Source organism: Artemia sp. Qi Xiang Cuo, chromosome 1 (assembly GCF_049724085.1).
Source record: "Artemia sp. Qi Xiang Cuo chromosome 1, ASM4972408v1, whole genome shotgun sequence".
NCBI lineage: Eukaryota > Metazoa > Arthropoda > Branchiopoda > Anostraca > Artemiidae > Artemia > Artemia sp. Qi Xiang Cuo.
The window spans coordinates 84,458,998-84,476,687 of record NC_142794.1 but is presented as its reverse complement, the minus strand read 5'-3'; the positions used below and the strand labels follow the sequence as shown (position 1 = coordinate 84,476,687).

General features: G+C 35.4%; 1 protein-coding gene across 1 annotated transcript in view; it reads right to left on the bottom strand.

The window, feature by feature from the left end:
* The window catches only part of U4-U6-60K (U4-U6 small nuclear riboprotein factor 60K), a 48,250-nt gene extending 36,378 nt beyond the window's left edge, over positions 1-11,872 (bottom strand). Inside the window, exon 1 of the mRNA XM_089087490.1 lies at positions 11,841-11,872. The gene's annotated coding sequence lies outside the window, so the exon portion shown is untranslated. The remainder of the gene's footprint in view (positions 1-11,840) is intronic.
* Between the last annotated feature and the right edge of the window lie 5,818 nt (positions 11,873-17,690).

Here is a 17,690-nt window from a genome sequence, read left to right as displayed (position 1 = left end):
CTTAAACAGCTCTCTATCATGTTTTAGTTCTCACTGGCAGTCAGGGGCGTCCCGAGGGGGGGGGGGGCGCCACTCCAACGTTTTTGGCATTCGGTAAAATTCTGACCAAAGGCGAAAATTTCGGCAGAAATTTTGCAAAATTACCCGAAATTTAGCAAAATTGCTGATTTCTGCAGAAGATTCGGTATAAATCAGGGAGCGATTCGGTAAAATTTACGAAAATCGCCCATCCAATGAAATGAGTCTCGGGACGCCCCAGCTGGCAGTGGAGAAAAAAATGTGTAGTTGTTAAAGGCAGTAATTGGGTATGTAGTATAGAAGGCTATACTACAGTAGAAAAATCTCCAGTCTGTATTTATGGTGACGAGTCCATCGTTACATACATGACTATCTTGAGCAAAATCAGATATCTGAATCTTTTGTCCATTGTGGCTGCAATTTCTATACCAGACAGTCAAGAGTATCAAAATAATAAAAAAATTATTTGAAGAAAGCCTAAAAATAGTATTATAAGTGAGTTGAGTTTGTTGCTTAATACCCCAGTCCATCCTAAAAGGCATTTGGAGGCCTTAATCTATAACATTAGTTTAACAGGATCTAGATCTTTTCGTCATCTCGGAAACAGCTTTGTCGCCCTGGAAGGACTTTAATAGCTAATGTCAGTTAAGTCAAAAGACTTCAGTGTCCTGGCTCTAGAAGAGAAGAGTAGTTGGAGATTTGTCAACCAGACCATTCACTCAAAACGTTTCTGTACACTTTCTGAGAACTTCGCAGAGTTCCTTGAAATAGAGCGATTTCAAGTAACTTAGTGATCTGGATTCCGAATCATCTTTGAATAACAAGGCGACAAGTAATCCAGAATGCCATCTGCATTAATAGAATATGTACTACTTCTCACAATGGCTACAACCATGCACTAAGACTTGTAAACCATTTTTTACCAGTGAACTGGTTCTATGACATACCACTAAGGTGGTTTACTCTGTTCTTTCATGTTACCAGTTTGCTAAATGTGTGTCCCATTAGGCAATGAATTTAAAAATTTGGCACAATTTCCCTTCACTGCCACCAGTCATACCACACCAAGTGTTTTGGTTTTCCATTAGGATCTTAGCCCCTTGCTTTTAATAAATTCTATTTCTTGGTCTCTTTTCAAGGGTTTAGCACTTTTACTATGTATTTTTTTAATTCTGAACTCAAGTTCATCCTATTCATTGCTAAGCCAATGACGGGTGAAAGGTGCTTTAAAAATGTTTGTTATACCTGCCATGGTTCTCAGTCCCTCAACTCATTATTCTGTTCCAATTTTGCAGTCTAGTTTTTACCCATGCATCTTTTAGCTTTTTGAATTTTGCTCCAGCAGGGAGCAACGTGGATATAACATAACAGTTGTTCTTTGTTTATTGGAGGATAGAGATGGCTCTGATACCTTGATTAGGTTCCAGCCTAATTGTGAATCTGACATTGCTGCACTTTGCTAGCCCAAGTAGAAGTTTTAGGTTCTGTTTTGACAGAAAGTGACATGAAGATACTAACATCAGTTATTATTGAATTTTTACCAGGGCACTAGTGCAGCATTTGGCATCAGAAGAAAGCACTATGAAATTCTGAAAACAACTTTTAAAAATTCTAGAATATTTACTTATACCATTCCTGAAAATATTGTATTTTAATGAAGACCCCCCCCCCCCCTCACCCTTAATGGTCAAATATATACCCAAATTATATTTTCTCCATGAATTTTCCAATTGCTTGATGTTTTTTTTCTTATTTTGTCATCAAATATATTCGATTAAAGTTTTATATGGAAAACTCACAGAGAATATATAATATGGACTATATATTTGACCACAAGGAGGGAATTATGGGGTTTGTAAAATGTTTTTAGGAATGATATAAGACTTTTAGATTTTTTGTGTTGTTTTGGGGATTTTATGTAGTTGAAGTAACTCAAGTAGTTTAGCTAGGCAAACAAAACTCTCAGGAATGCATAAGGAACATGATCTCCTGGGAAGGTTTTTTGAAGCTTCTAGCTCCAGTTCTCTCCTATCCTAAGGGCATTGACCTTTTATAATTTTTGTGTTATAAATGAAACCTTGCAACAATGAATCTTGTCCCCAAACAAGACACCGAGAAATTTGTTTTTAGCCTCAGACCTTTGCTCAATCCCAATCTATGCAGTTTTAAATATTATCTGCAAAACTATTTCTTAACCAGTTAACACCTGCTCCTAGTAGCTAATAATCTTTTTTAACTTCTGAAATAGGGATAGAGTATGTTCTTAAATGTGAATGTTCAGCTACAAATTTATTCAATACTAAAACTCATATAAAACAGCAAGAGATACATAAATGTATTCAAGAGCAAAACTTTTTCAGCAGATCTTTAAATGAAGTTGCACTTTAAATGCATTCAAGTGTTTTTCATCTACATCTTGCATGTCCCTTGTTTCAGGGCAGTATCAAGCAAATGAGCTGGAAGCTTTTTAAGAAACACTCTAATTGTACCCTGGTTTCCATTAAACCCTGGAACACAATGAGTTTTGTTGGTCACTAATCTATCAAATATTTTACTTAGGAAATCCAGTTGCTAATTGTTTACCTCAGTGATATTTATGTGGACTGCTCTATAGAATTTATTCAGTCCAATTACCCAGTGCCATTTCATGCTCTAACTATTGGCCAGTAGTTCAACAGTGCATTATCCAAAAGGTCAACACCTCCCTTACCAGCATTATAGTTGCAAATTATCTTTAGCTGATGGACTGTCACTTCCATTTATTCTGCTGAACTGTAGTGCTTCATGGAAAGCATTGGGTAAATACTATCATGATTTTTAGAAACAGAAACAGCCTTAGCATTTTTCTAATTCCCCAAAATCACAGTACCATTAGATTACTAGCTAAAGTCATCTCTCTGTTTCTTCTGAAATTATTTGTCCTCTTCGAGCTTGCACACTTCAATCTGTTTTCCCTGGCAGTACCTGTAGCTAGATACCAATAAGTGCAAAGTGTCACCAGAAGGTCAAACAAGTAAAGAAATTATCAAAGTAAAGTGTGTGCTAAGCTGGACTCAGGACTTTGTTCAGAAGGTCACTCACCACTTTGTCCCAAAGGTTCACTTTGTCTGTCCTGTTGACCACACCTTCTCCCTATGTACACCTCAAAGTTTGAAAGGGTAGCCACAGGAAGACGCTTGGACCCATGCTTTATGCTCAAATCTGATAGACTTTCCTCTGGTGAAAACATCCATGATGACCAAACAAGGAATCATTTATGCATCAACTGATAGATCCATAGTGAATACAACAAACTACTGAAAGCTCACATTAATGGCCTTTAGAAATGGTGGAAACTTTGCCATTCTGTCCAATAAATCATAATTACAGATTGCATAATGGATTGAAAGTGTGCAAGCTGGAAAAGGACAAATAATTTCAGAAGAAACAGAGAGATGACTTTAACCAGTAATCTAATGGTACTTGTGACTTATTTCCAATTCAATATTTTGATTTGTAATTTTGTTTTTGTTTATTGTACAAAGGCAGTGATCCAAGCGTCTGCCTTAACTCTTAAGAAGCATTTGCCTTAATTCCAAGTTTCTGATTTAGTGACAGCTTAAGAAGTTGTTGCAGAGAAGTATTTTTTGTTAGATTTTATAGATTTTAGGAGAGATTTTTAGGTAGTAACCTAGTAGCTAAGCACTAGATAGTAGCCGACCACATACCCTGGACTTGTTTAGTTTCATTTTCTGATTTAGTTGAATTTATCATGTCCAGCAAGGCAAAGTGTAAACACGTAGGCCCAGTTAAAGGCCATGATAGGTATGCTGCCTGTTTTACAGAATTGGATGAGGGGTTCTCTGCCATAGAGTGTGACATTTGTGAAAAGTAGATTTGTGGCGATTGTCTGGACCTGTCTTCCTGGCGAATATAAATTATTAAGCAAGATGATGCAAGCACTTACTTGTTCATGGTCATGTCCAGCCTGAAAAATCGACTCTCCCCGTCCCCCTTTAGTGAGCAGGCCATGATAGCAAAGTTAGCTTCTGTTATGGATAATTCCTCAAAATTTTTTAGGGAAGATCTCAAGATGGAGTTTACCACCACTAGTCAGTTGACCCCAAACACTTTCTAAACTGAGAACTGACATTAAATATGACATTTCTGCTTTGTTTCAATTGTTCAGGACCTAGTGGCTTCTCAATTGTCTCTACTTCCTGTAGGCCAATTGAAACTGATTTTTGTCAGATAGCACGTTCAGAGTGTCAGCGTTTTGAAAGACGTTTGAATGTCATTGCATATGGAATCCCCACCTAGACTGATGATGCAGTTTTCCTGTATAACTATCTGTTACACACTTATGGAGTTGATATCAGTACCCCCTCCCCAGTCAAAGTAAAAAAAACTTTCAAATAGCCATCAACCCTCTGGTAGCTGTCCCCCTCTTCTCCTTTTCTCTGTGCCATCAACTGAAGTTAGAAAGCAAATAATGCAGAAATCATTTGAAAAAAATGGATCAATCAGTTTCTATGGTGATAGTCCAACGGAAGATTGAATAAAGCATAGAACTCTAGTTGAGGAGTTGAAATGCAGAAAAGCTAATGGAGAGGCAGATCTGATAACTTGTAAGAGTGCCATCATTCAAAAAACTTGCCAGTTGGAGCAATCCCTCTGACCAATGTTCCACTAATGTATGTGCCTCCTTCTACCTCTGTAAATTGTTTAAATGTTTATGGGCTCATACCACCAAATTTTGTCACTCATCTGTCTAGTAGTGACCATATTAATGTTTCCCTGTCTGATGCTGATGTTTCTTTTGTATCTTCTGTAACAACTTGCTCACCTACTGTTTCTTCTATGTCATTTCATAGTGCTGTATCCAACAACTTTACCAGGCCTTTGGTTCCTGCGTCCTCTCAGATTCCTACCTCACATGGAATGAGGTTCTTTAGCTCCAATATTGATAGCCTCCCTAATAAGCTTTCTGAACTTTCCTTTTGTATGATATCAGAAGAAGTGGATGTTACAGCAACAGCTTGTCAGTCTTATCACCTGATAAAACCAAAATCAATGGTTACCAACTCTTTTCTAACCTGAATTCATTACTTTTCCATAGAGGAGTGTGCTTATATGTAAGAGATGGACTAAATGTTAGTCTCATTCATTTTAATTCTCTGACTACTGATGGAATTGAGTCTGTTTTGATAAAAATACACAAGCAAGCAATCTCAATTGTAGTGGGTGTTGTTTATAGAAGCCCTGGTGCCCCTTGTGTTTTTGACACTGAATCTAATTTGGTTGCCATGTTATCACATGTCATGTCCAATTTTGCCAGCTATGATCTTGTCCTTCTGGGGGACTTTAACCTTCCTGAAATCCAATGGATTGATAGATCTTGGTTTTTGTACTAGATATTCTCCTTTTTTGTATTCCTTCTCTGACAATTCTCTCTGTCAAACAGTATCACAACCAACTCGTTTCAGGGAAGGTCAAGTCTCCAACACACTTGATCCTGTCATTCTCAGTAATCATGACCTTCTTACTATGAATGTAATAACCAGGCCTGTTGGTAATAATGAATAGGTAGTAATTATTTTGAGTTATGTCTGCCTACCAAACAACCTTTTTCTAAGCAACTAAAATATATAAACTACAAATTAGGCTCTAAAAAACTTGCCAATGTCAACTGGAAAAAGCTTATTACTGACAATATTGATGAAAGCGGGTCAAATGTAAAAATGGAAATTCTGTATGTTGAAAAGTCTTGCACCAGAATTTTTCAGGCAAAACATTTACCTTTTTTAACTACCAAAGTAAGCAAGCTAATCAACAAAAAACACCAAGCATGGAATTACTATAGAAAAAATAAGACCACAGAAAATTATCAAGTCTTCAAATCTTTTTGTAATCAGAGCCAACAAAATAAAGAAGTTGAAGAGAAGATTTGAAGAAAAACTGGCTGAGGATGGTAAGGATAACCCTAAATCTTCCTCACATTATGCCACTCAAAAATGTAGCAGCAGATACACAGTCCCAGATGTCCTGCACAATAGTCAATCAGTTGCTGATCCCGAGCTGAAAGTTCAAATTTTCCACCAACATTTGTCATGTTTTTTCCACCAGTTCTAGTATTGTTTATCTCAGATCTCCTTTATATGATGTATCACATAATATGGAACCAATTCTAATTGCTGATACATTGGTTCTAAAGGAACTTATATCCCTCAAACTGAATAAATCTGCTAGTCCAGACATCATTCACCCACATATCCCACATGAATGTCATACAGTTTTGTGTCAACATCTTTCCCTACTGTTCAAGTTATCATTAAATCTTTCCAGAGTCCCTCTGGATTGGAAAACTGCACATGTCATTCCTATATTAAAAAAAGGTAAAAAGGACCGTGTTAAAAATTATTGACCCATTAACATGACATCAGCAGGAAAATGAAAGAATAATCAATTCTGCAGTTGTTAAACACCTTGAAGCAAATAATGTTTCACACAGTTCACAATACAACTTTTGTTCAGGAAGATCTGTTAACACCAATCTCCTTGAGTTGTATGATCACATCACCAAGTTACTTGATATTGGGATGCCTGCTGACATGATTCTGCTTGAATTTTCTAAAGCTTTTCGACAAAGTGTGTCAAAAGCAACTTGCAATTAAATTACATGCAGTCAAGCTTGAAGAAAAATACCTGCTCAGGATCCTTGATTTTCTTTATTTGCTATCTCAATGTGTTCAGTTATTTGATGACTGGTAATTGTATTCTTCCATCCTCTATGGATGTTCTGAGTGGAGTTCCTCAGGGAAGTGTTTGGGTCCTACACTATTTGATATCTTCATCAATGATGCTCCTTCCATTATCAGCAGTAAATCAACTCTTTATTCGGATGACCAGAAGCTTCTTGGACCAGCCTTGTCCTGTGAAGATCATACCCTGCTACAAAATAGTCTTCAACTGCTGGGTCAATGGGCTGAGGTCCAGCTCCTTGAATTCACTGTTGCCAAGTGCCATATCATTCACTTTGGCTAACTGAGTCCTTGCCACTCTTATTTTTTCTCAGGCCACCCAATCTCCCCTGTAAATAATGAGCAGGATCCTGGTGTCACTAATGATAATAAACTAAAATTCAGCACTCATGCTAAGAGGACTCCTACTGGGGCTAGTTCCCCTATGGGACTGACTAAGCATACTATTTCCACTTCTTCCTCTAAAGTCATCAGTGTTCTATATAAGGGACTTGTGCAACTGAAGCTTGAAGTTGGAATGTCTCTTGCCTCCAAATATTTTAAAAAGACATAAAAGTTCTTGAAGATGTGCAGAGACATAACACCAAAGTGAGATCTGTCATGCGGAAGCTTTCCTACCCGGTAAGACTATCAAAGATGAATCTCCCTGCACTTGTTTATAGGAGAAATAGAGGGCATGCCATTTTAGCCTACAAATTACTGAGGGCTAATACTGTCCAAGCATTATTTCCTGATGTTGGTAGCAACTCAAACACTAGAGGTCATTACCTGAAAGTTATCAAGCAGTCTACAATACCTAGAGTCTGCACTCAATTCTTTTCATCATAAAATGTCAACAGTTGGAACAAACTATCTAATGAAACAGTTACTGCTGAATTTGTTGATGTTTCCAAAAAAAGTCTGGATGCTGAGAAGTTCTCCAGAGTGTAAACTCAATTGGGATGCTACTGATCATGGAACAGCACTTGGTCACTAAAGAACTTTGTGTACAACTCAAGTCATCATTCTGGAGGTCTACAAGGAGAAATCCTTAGATTGCTCCTAGCTGAAATTTTAAGGTAACAAAATGCAACTACTTTTTTATTTGTAAGAAACAATGTCAACTCATTGTCTTACTGACCACTGGAACAAGCATTTTGTTGCACTTCTAAAACTACAACGTCTCACTTGGAATTTGGTAATACCTGGTTAGTGACCTAATGGCAAGAAAGCAATCAAGGTCCATAATACTGAAGTGACATCTGAAGTTACCTTTATGTATTGTGTATAATATCATTTCTTTGACTGTAAAGCCTTGGGTTTGCTCACTGTAGAAAAGTGCACAAAGATCACAGGGGTCCAAATTCATGAACATTGAATCTCCCATCAATCAATATCATATCCACATTCTCAAGATTACCAAAATCCTTTAATTTCTTTCACTTTGGGGTGAGTACTCTTTTGATCTACTTTTCTTCACTCTAGCCCCCTCTCTGTTTACTTGCTGACTTTCCTGAGCTGCATCAGTCATTTCTATGAATTTTTCTGCGGAAATATTTATTTTTTCACTGAAGTGTTCTATCTCTACATCAGTTTTATTAGAGAAAACAACTTCTAGGGTACCAGTAATGTCTCTTGGAAGTAAATCATGCAAAGATAATGTTTTATCTTCATGTACATTTTCTTCATTGTTTACACCTGATATGTCAGGTGGGACTATTAGAAGATAAATTGAATTGCTATCTCAAGTCTTTTTATCATCACTCTATATTTATGATATTATTTCCCAAAGTGTTAAGGATTTAAAAAGGTATCTAAAGATACAACAACAACTCTTAGATGAACCAGCAAATAGCCTATACCATTTTAGTACTGTATCTGCCAAACATTCCCAAATGGGACCATACTCAAGTATTTGCAAATTCAGTTGTGAAACTTCATAAATAATAGCAAAAACACACTATAGAAGACAAAACACTGAACTGATTAGAAAATGTAATTACTCCCTATAATTCTACTCTCATTCCATGAGATTGCACTCTACACTAGAATAAAAAAAAAAACTGTATCTGGCACAAGCTAGATAAAACTCACTTGAGCTTTAAGATTTGGCAACAAGATAATTACTGTGAATAGCTGTTGTATTTAGAACTGAATGGAATGAATTAATTTTCTTTTAGCATAGGGCTACTCAACAGTGCAGAATGAAAATTTAAAACCCATGTTCCCAAATGGAAATGCTTGGTGTTGCTGGGTTAAGTGTAGGAAAAAACTATTAATATGACTTAAATTCTAGGCTATTGAAATAACTGGTTGACTTATTTTACTTTTGTAAACAAAAGCCAATTGAAAGCCTAAAATTAAGGTAAAGTCCTTTTCCAGAATTAAGGTGCATATAGATCTGTTTTGAATGAAATCTTCTAAGAAGTGACAACTTCTCTAGTTGATAGAGCATTGAAAGTTTGTTCAACATGCTTCTTGGATTTAGAACTCAGCCACCTTAAGAGATATTTTATTTGGGAATGGTTATCCAATTAGTTTAATAAATTATGTAATTGCAAAATACATTTAAAGATTATCAGATAGTTACACAGAAAACACAAATCAAATGGAAAATTCAGTATATCTTGGTCTCCCATATGTCAAAAGGGTTTCAGACCATATTTAAAACAAAAAATAAGAAAAAATAATATTTACACTTACTATAGACCCAGAAAAACTATCAGGTCCCAAATTTATCAAGGTAAAGACCCTGTCCTGATAGGTGAAAACTCCGGTGTCTACAGAATTCCTTGTTTGTGTGGTCTTTGGTATATTGGAAGAACTGATCAGCAACTCACAGATAGATTAACTCAGCACTCTAGTTCAATTAATAATACACTTAAAAAGTGGAAAAAAACAGAAAATTTTGACTCTGCCCTTACAGAGCACATTTTTGAAAACTCAGACCATACTATTTTGTTTAATCAAGCTAGCCTAATTTTGCATGACAAAGGTATTGTCCAGCACTACAGAGAAGCTGTTGAAATTTATAAATACCAACATTTAGGTCTAGCTTTAAACAGAGATTCCGGTGATTTAAGAATAAACAAGTCATATTTTGGTTTTCTCAAAAGAGAAGCCAATACTTTAGTAATCCCTGAAATAAACCTTGAACCACTTTCCCAGTCATATAATCAAACATGTGAACAACCCCTTACGTCTCAAAGGGTGTCTGCAAGAAATGAAATTATTAAAATCTGAAATCAGATGACATAGTTCTCCAACTTATTTAATTGCTGGTTTGTTTTGTTTTTGAGTGAATGAATTGTTTTCTTTTCTTTTATTTCTCAGTTGTATGCTAGTATCCATCAATGACAGTTCATAATTTTTCGGATTTTGTGCAAATTGTGGATATTGGGAAATAACTTGCTTTTATGGTTGTTAGGTATTTGGTTTTAATTCTCATAAGTTTTGGCTTTTATTGAATCTCATTCATCTTTTAAGTTTTTTCTTTGGTTTTTTGGTTCTTTTCACATTGACTTTCTGTGTTTGTTTTTTTCTTTGGCACTTTCCTTGGATACATTATTTTGTTTTGCACTGAAGAAGAGAGGCATTTGTCCTCTCAAAATATTTGCTTTGTTGTGTTTTTTCAGTATTTTCATTTGGCCTTTAAAAACCCCATTTTTACTTGTTTTTCTTTCTTTATGTGATGTCAGGTCAATGTGGTTTAAGAAATTAACTTTAGCTACTTTTGGCTATCTTGGAAAGGGGTTAGGTTAGGAAAATGAAACTTTTAGAGATGGGTCTATAGGCTAAAATATGTCCCAGGAAGATATTTTGAAGCACCTAGCTCCACTCCTTTTCTCCCTAGAGGGTCCTGACCTTTGATGACCTTTAAAAATCTGTGTATTATAAAAGTGAAACCTTGCAAAATAGATCTTCTGCTTAAATGAAATACAACAAAATTTTTTTCAATTTCACAACTTCGCTCTATCCTAATTTATGAGATTTTAAAGATATGCAAATACATTTCCTAAATTTTTGAAAAAACGTTAATATGGCTTAAAATTCTACTCAAATAACAGGAATTGCATTTTCAGAACTAAAGCCAGAGAAAAGGAAACTGATAACTGAAAATTAAAATAAAATGTTGGGTCAATATTTACCAAATCATATTATGCCTATTGAGTTAGGAATAAAGTGAATACACCATTCAATGCCTTTTTTATGCTGACTATGAATATAACAAGCATTTCTATTGGAAATGAATTTTAGCCCCACCCCCCTATATATGCCAATTCAGAGTATATATTTCTACATAAGGGGGGGGATAAAGTTTAAACTTACCTCCCACTTACATCAGAAATAAAATTTGCCCCCCCCCCTCTAATGTAGAAATATATACCCTGAATTGGCATATATAGGGGGGGGCTAAAATTCATTTCTGATAGGCCTAGAAATGATTGTTATATTTGTCATCAGCATAAAAAAAGGCATCAAATGGTGTATTTACTTTATTTGAAACTCAATAATATGATTTGGTATATAGGCCTAGCCTATTGACCAAATGCTGTGTTGTCAAAATTTCATGTCATGTAGGCCAATTTCAGGGCCCTCTAGAGAAAGATGGAGTGGATATAGGCCTAGGTACTTCAAAATAGCCTACCTTCCTATGACATACTTTAGCTTGTACAAACATCCCTGAAAGTTTCATTTTCCTAACCTAACCACTTTCCAAGATAGCCAAAAATAGCTAAATTAGAATTTTACCAATTTCTATTCTCAGGAGGTCACCCAATACATTGGCAACATTGGACAGGATATTCTAGTGCATTACAAACTCTTTACTTTCAAGCAATCAGCCCTTTAAATTTTATATTTATTTTATTCAGTTAATTTTTACTTAGAATCAACCACTAAACAGCCTCTGATATTAGACTAGGCCTAGTCTAGCCAACACTTAGGCTACCCAACCAGTGATTACTCATCTACCAAATACTGAAGTTACAAACAGCCTGAAATAATAATCGACCACAAATTCCCAGTTTTTCTTGCCATTTCCCCCTCTCACAGCTTTAGATATTTAAAAAATTGCAAAAATGAAAGCAATATTGATACAACCTATATTCTCTCTCTAGTCAACCACATTAACACATGTTAAATATTTGAAAACACGTGTTGCTAAACACAATTATGCCACTGTGAGACTATGATACCTGAAAAGAGCGACTTTTCCCAAAGAGTTTGACATGCCTAAGATTTTGGTAACCATCTCAAACAGGCTGAAAAGCTTAAGAATTATATACTAATGGCTTTTACAAAGTAGGAGCAGAATTTTGCAGCAGTGGCTCGTCACTGAAAAACCACTTCTAGTAACAAAGAAGTGTATGTTTCTTTGGCAGCCAGTCAATGGCCTAGAAACTGGCTCAGTGGCGTAAAATCAAAAAGTGAAGTATAAAACACTGAAAAGAGTAGTCTATCGTTTAAACAAATGAACATAGTCAGTTTACCTTGTAACTTTCTCTTCATAGTTTTTTTTCTTTTCCGCAACTTCAACTATTGTAATTTTATTTACAGTTCTCTAATTTTAGTGACCAGAGATTTTGAGGTAACGTGACTGAAAGCAATCAAGCGGCCTCACTGATGACATTACGCAAGAAACCAGGGAATGATAAAAAAAACAGTAAGCTCACTGGTGTCCAGGAAGAGTACATATTGCACAGTAAATTCTTTAGAGATCGGCCAGTAACGCATGAATGGGCTCTGGCGGTTATTTACATGCAGCAGAGAACCGCATAAACTTGTATTGGTGGTTTTTTTTTGCTTGGCCATATTTCAATGCCCACTATTTGTACAAGTCATTCTACTACATGTAAGCAAACCCCAAGAGATGGGAAAATAGCACTTTAATATCCGAGTAAACAACAAACTGCATTGTCAAAAAGCTTTTTCCACAAAATGTTTTTCAAAGAAAAATAAAGAGCTCCATCAAGCCAAAAATGAGCAGAAATAAAAGTCAAATAACCTTCCAAGCGAAAAATTACCAAAATCACCATAAATAAATAAATGAAAATCAAAACGAATTGATATTACAATACACGACGGGGTCAAACCCTAAACAAGCAACAATTACCATGATCAGTACTGAGATCCCCATCCCTTCTCAAGACCCGAACATAATTTGTACTTTACTGAAAAAAAAAATGACCGTGTATTGTCAGTTTACTGTACATACAGACATTTATCCCTTGAAGTTTTAATAATTTTTATTTATCAGAGTAAAAAAATATGAAATCAAGTGAAATGTTTTTTTTTTATATTTTCAGTAAAGTATAAATTATGTTCCTGTGTTGAGAAAGGATGGGGGTTGTCAGACCTACTCATGTTAATATTTGCTCGTCAGCTCTTTTGATTTATTTAAATTGCAAGAGCAAGAGTAGTAATAGTGGTAGCCCCCTAAGTTCCAACTCAGTACCCCAAGTCGTTCTTTATAAATTGCTAAGGTTTCTCAATGGTAACCATACACACAGTGCCTTTTTATTTAGTTTTAACGCAGCGTTTAATTTCAAAGCATAATGTGCCAATTGCATAACTATGGGGCGTTGAAAGATCCAATATCCCTAGAGACATAGTTGCTGAGCCGTCCTGCTATGCTGAAGAAAATGGCTGTCTCAAAATTTTGATTGGATTTATTTAAATAAATGGGCTTTTTGAGGAGGGCTGTTTGCCCTCTTATCTCTTTGTACTCTTAAAAATAGCACCAGGACTTTTATTTTTGAATCGAATTAGCTCCTTTAAAAGTTTCAATCACATTTCTCTGAAAGGATCACCTGAATACCCTTTGTCTTTTTGGAAAGTAAATGTCAAACATGCATACCTTTCTCAATAACATATACTATATGCAAAAAGGTAACGAATTGCCTAACTTACAGCTTTTGCCCTGGGGGCTGTGAGAGGGGTTGACATCCCTAAAGTCATAATTACTGGATCTTTTAACAACACTGAAAAAATAATGTCTGAAAATTTTGATTGGATGTTTGTTTTGAAAAACAATGGGCGTGGAAGAGGGTGGGTGGTGGGTCTGGTTGCCCTCAATTCACTTTTGACACTTAAAAGAGCACTATGACTTCCAATTTCTAATCAAATGAGCCCTATCCAAAGTTCATACGACTACCCATTAAATAAAACCTCATATCCCCCCGGGGCATAGCTTACAACCCTTGCCCCAGGGGTCTGGTGGGTTTCTCAACCCTGGAGTCTTTGTTATATGTTCTTTGGACTATTTTTAACCAAATGGCTATTTCACAATTTTAATCAGATACGTTTGCGTTAAAGAGGGTGTCATGGGGGGGGGGGGGGGTCTAGTTGCCCTCTATCACTTTTGCTCTTAAAAGGGAATATAACTTTCAATTTAAAGTTAAATGAGCATCCTCTAAAGCTTATACGACCACGCTTTCCATAAAAACCTTATAGGCCTTCGGGGCATAACTTACAACCTTTGTGACCAAGTTCTTTGGGGTTGTTTCAACCCCGAAGGCCTTTTTATAAAATGTTTAGACTATTTTGAACAAAATAGATATTTCAAAAGTTTCATCGGATGAATTTTGGGGAAAGAAGGCGTGGGAGGGGGCTAGTTTCTCCTATTACTTTTGAATTTTAAAAGGACACTAGGAATTCTGACTTGCAACTGAATGAGCGACATCCGAATTTTATACTCATATATTATGTTTAAGAGGTAATTACTTGGCAAAAAAAAAAAAAAAAAAAAAAAAAAAAAAAAAAAAAAAACTGTCGTCCAAAGCTATCTCAAAATTTTGGTCGGAAGCACTAGGGGGAAAAGGCACGGGGGGGGGCTGGTTGCGGTCCGATCACTCCTGATTTTTAAAAGAGAGCTAGAATTTTACACTCAATGGCTATATCATAATTTTGATCGGATGTGTTTGGGGAAATAATGAACGTGGATAGAGGTGTTCGCTTTTTACGCGGATGGAGAAGGGTTGCCCTCCAATTACTTTCGACTATTAAAAATGATAGTAGAACTTCTGATTTCCGATGCAATGAGCCCCCTAAAAAGTTTATTCGACCACGCTTTCCATAAGAAAACCTTATATGCCCCCAGGGCATAACTTATAACCCTAGTCCTGAGGGCTCTGGGAAGAGGTTGTCATACTCAAAGACATAATTTCAGGACTTTTCAACTGCGCTGAACAAAGTGGCTATCTCGAAATTTTGATTGGATATACATGGGGAAATGATGGGCGTGAGGGAGCTTGTCGTCCTCCAATCACTTTTGACTATTAAAAAGGCCACTGGAAATTTTCACTTCAGATCCAATGAGACACCTATGAATTTTATACCGCCACCCTTTCCATAAAAACTTATATGCTCCCTATGCATAAATTACAACCCTTGTCCAGAGATCGACGGGGGTTTTAATCTTCAAAGTCATATTTACTGGACCTTTCAACTACGCTGAACAAAATAGCTATCTCAAAATTTTGATTGGATGTATTTGAGAAAATGATGGGCATGGGGGGGGGGGGCTAACTGTCCTCCAATCACTTTCGACTATTAAAAGGTATTATAAGTTGCAGTTTCTAATCGAACGAACCCCTTTTAATGTTTCTACAACAACTCCTTTTATACGAAGTGTCATGGTCTAAAAACAAAAAGAAAGAAAAAAAATACATTGTACCCAAATCGTTCCTGTGTTTATTTATGCTTCTTTATAGCCCCGGTGTTTTAAATATCTTTGTTTTGTTTTTTTTTGCACTTTTGTTGCTAGAGAATTCATTGTATAACACCCGAATCAGAAAAACTTAGTGAAAGAAAAGACTGTTATTTTTTGTTGATTTTTTCTTCCAATAATCTTGCTCTCTAGACACCATTGTGTTTATCAGTATCTTTTATTATCACTGACTTTAACTATTAAGTCGACTTGACTTGTCACCATTATATGTAATTTTTAGCTTGCAAGCTACTAGCATATAGACGCTGAGGCCGAGAAACAATATTACTAACTTTTCTGTTTTCTCTTCCTTTTTGTGGGTTCTTACTTACTTCCATGCTAAAATATAGGATTAAATCACATCAAATTCAAAACACATATGAATTCTTCAAATCTTAAGGTTCATTTCACATCCTCTGAACTTGCTCACTGTCACCTAAAAAAAAATGCCACACCACTTTTACCGCAGCACGAGTAGCAAAGTACAGAAAAGTCACTGCTGGTAATTTTTTCTTTCGTTTGACACGTTAAAATTGATTTTCAAGTGAGCACAGAAAGCTGTCACACCTTTCTTTGGAAAAACAGACTTTCCATGGAAAAGTACAATTTTCTGTGTCTACACACTGCAGTGTAACAATGACCGAAAAATTGTGACAAAAAGTAAAAAAAGCTGACTGAGTTTATCAATGCTGCCAAATCTAAAAGTTCTCTTTTGTCAAAAATTGAAAGTAAAACTAATTATTCGCTAGAAAAGTTGATAAATAACTTTTTAGTTAGGATTATTGCAATTTTGTTTTATTTTCTCTTATAAAAATTATGGTAAATAATGCAAAATTACCGCAAAGTTTTAATAAAAAAATAGACAAGATTGTTCAGTTAGAACAAATATTTTCTATTAAATTTTGGTTTCTTTTGGAGGATTACAATAGCGTAGTACTTTCATTATTCTTTTATATAAAAAGGTGGGGGAGGGTCAGGGTTTTTCTGAAGGGGAAGGGGGGTCACAGGCCAAGGAATGATGGATAAAACTTTAAATTAAGGTTTATATTTTCAATTGATTTCTAGAAGGGGGGGGTTATAAGTGCATTTGATATGGGGTAAAAGGTCTTCGTAAAATAAAATTTTTGTATGGGCCACAGAGCCAGAATACCTGTGAATGCCCTAAACTTGTTGGATCAATGTAATGCAATTTTCCTCTCATTTTTATATTTTTAAAATGATCATATGCTAATAATTTAATTTTTTTCAGTTCAACAATGTCTTAAAATTAGAGAAGGATATTTACCTAAATTTCCTTAAATTATCTTACTGTCCTTTAAATAGGTTTTTAAAATATTTCAAGTGACCGTTTATTTTCCAGCTTTCTTCTACTAGATTACAGCAATCATGATCGGAAGAGAGGTCGGGTCTCGGGGATTTGTGATTGACGTAAGGGACATGGGCCCTTGATCAGCCCAATATTTGTATTGAATATATAAAAAGGTTTATTACTTTTTGATGACAAATAATGCTTTTTTTCACATAATGCTTAATGTTTTTTCACATATCATTTTGCTGCCGAGAGACAAAAACAAAATTTGTTCCCCAAGTACTTGCGGACGAAGTTTTCAATCCACAAGTTCCGATTTTGCATAATTAGGAAGAAAAATGGGCTAACTTGCAGTGTATTGCATAAGTATGCAGTGACAAAGATCCGCCCATCAAAGGATAAAAGAAATTAGAATAACGATATTTTCTCCATAAAATCTTTTTCCAATATACGAGTCTTTTCAAGATACTTTTTTACATCCAAATCAGAAGTAACAGAAATTCAAATTTTCTGCCAGATTCAATGACGCTGCTGAGAAGCTCTAGCCAAACGAACAGATTGCTTCATATCTTGAAGGCGTGGAGTCTTAATCCTGAATACTTCTATATAAACCTATATATATATATATGATATATATATATATATATATATATATATATATATATATATATATATATATATATATATATATATATATATATATGTATATATATATAAATGTATATATATATATATATATTTGTCTTTCCTGCATTGGTCTTCAGAATAAAGATATTGAAAACAGTAAGACGCCACACGAACAAAATTTTCCAAAAACAAAATCCATGTATCTTTTTTCTTGTATTAGGATTTACCTAATATTAGTCGAATCTATGTCGAATCGATAAAACTCGGGACGAAAGGGTAAACTTGTAAAAAAAAAAAAAAATTGAAC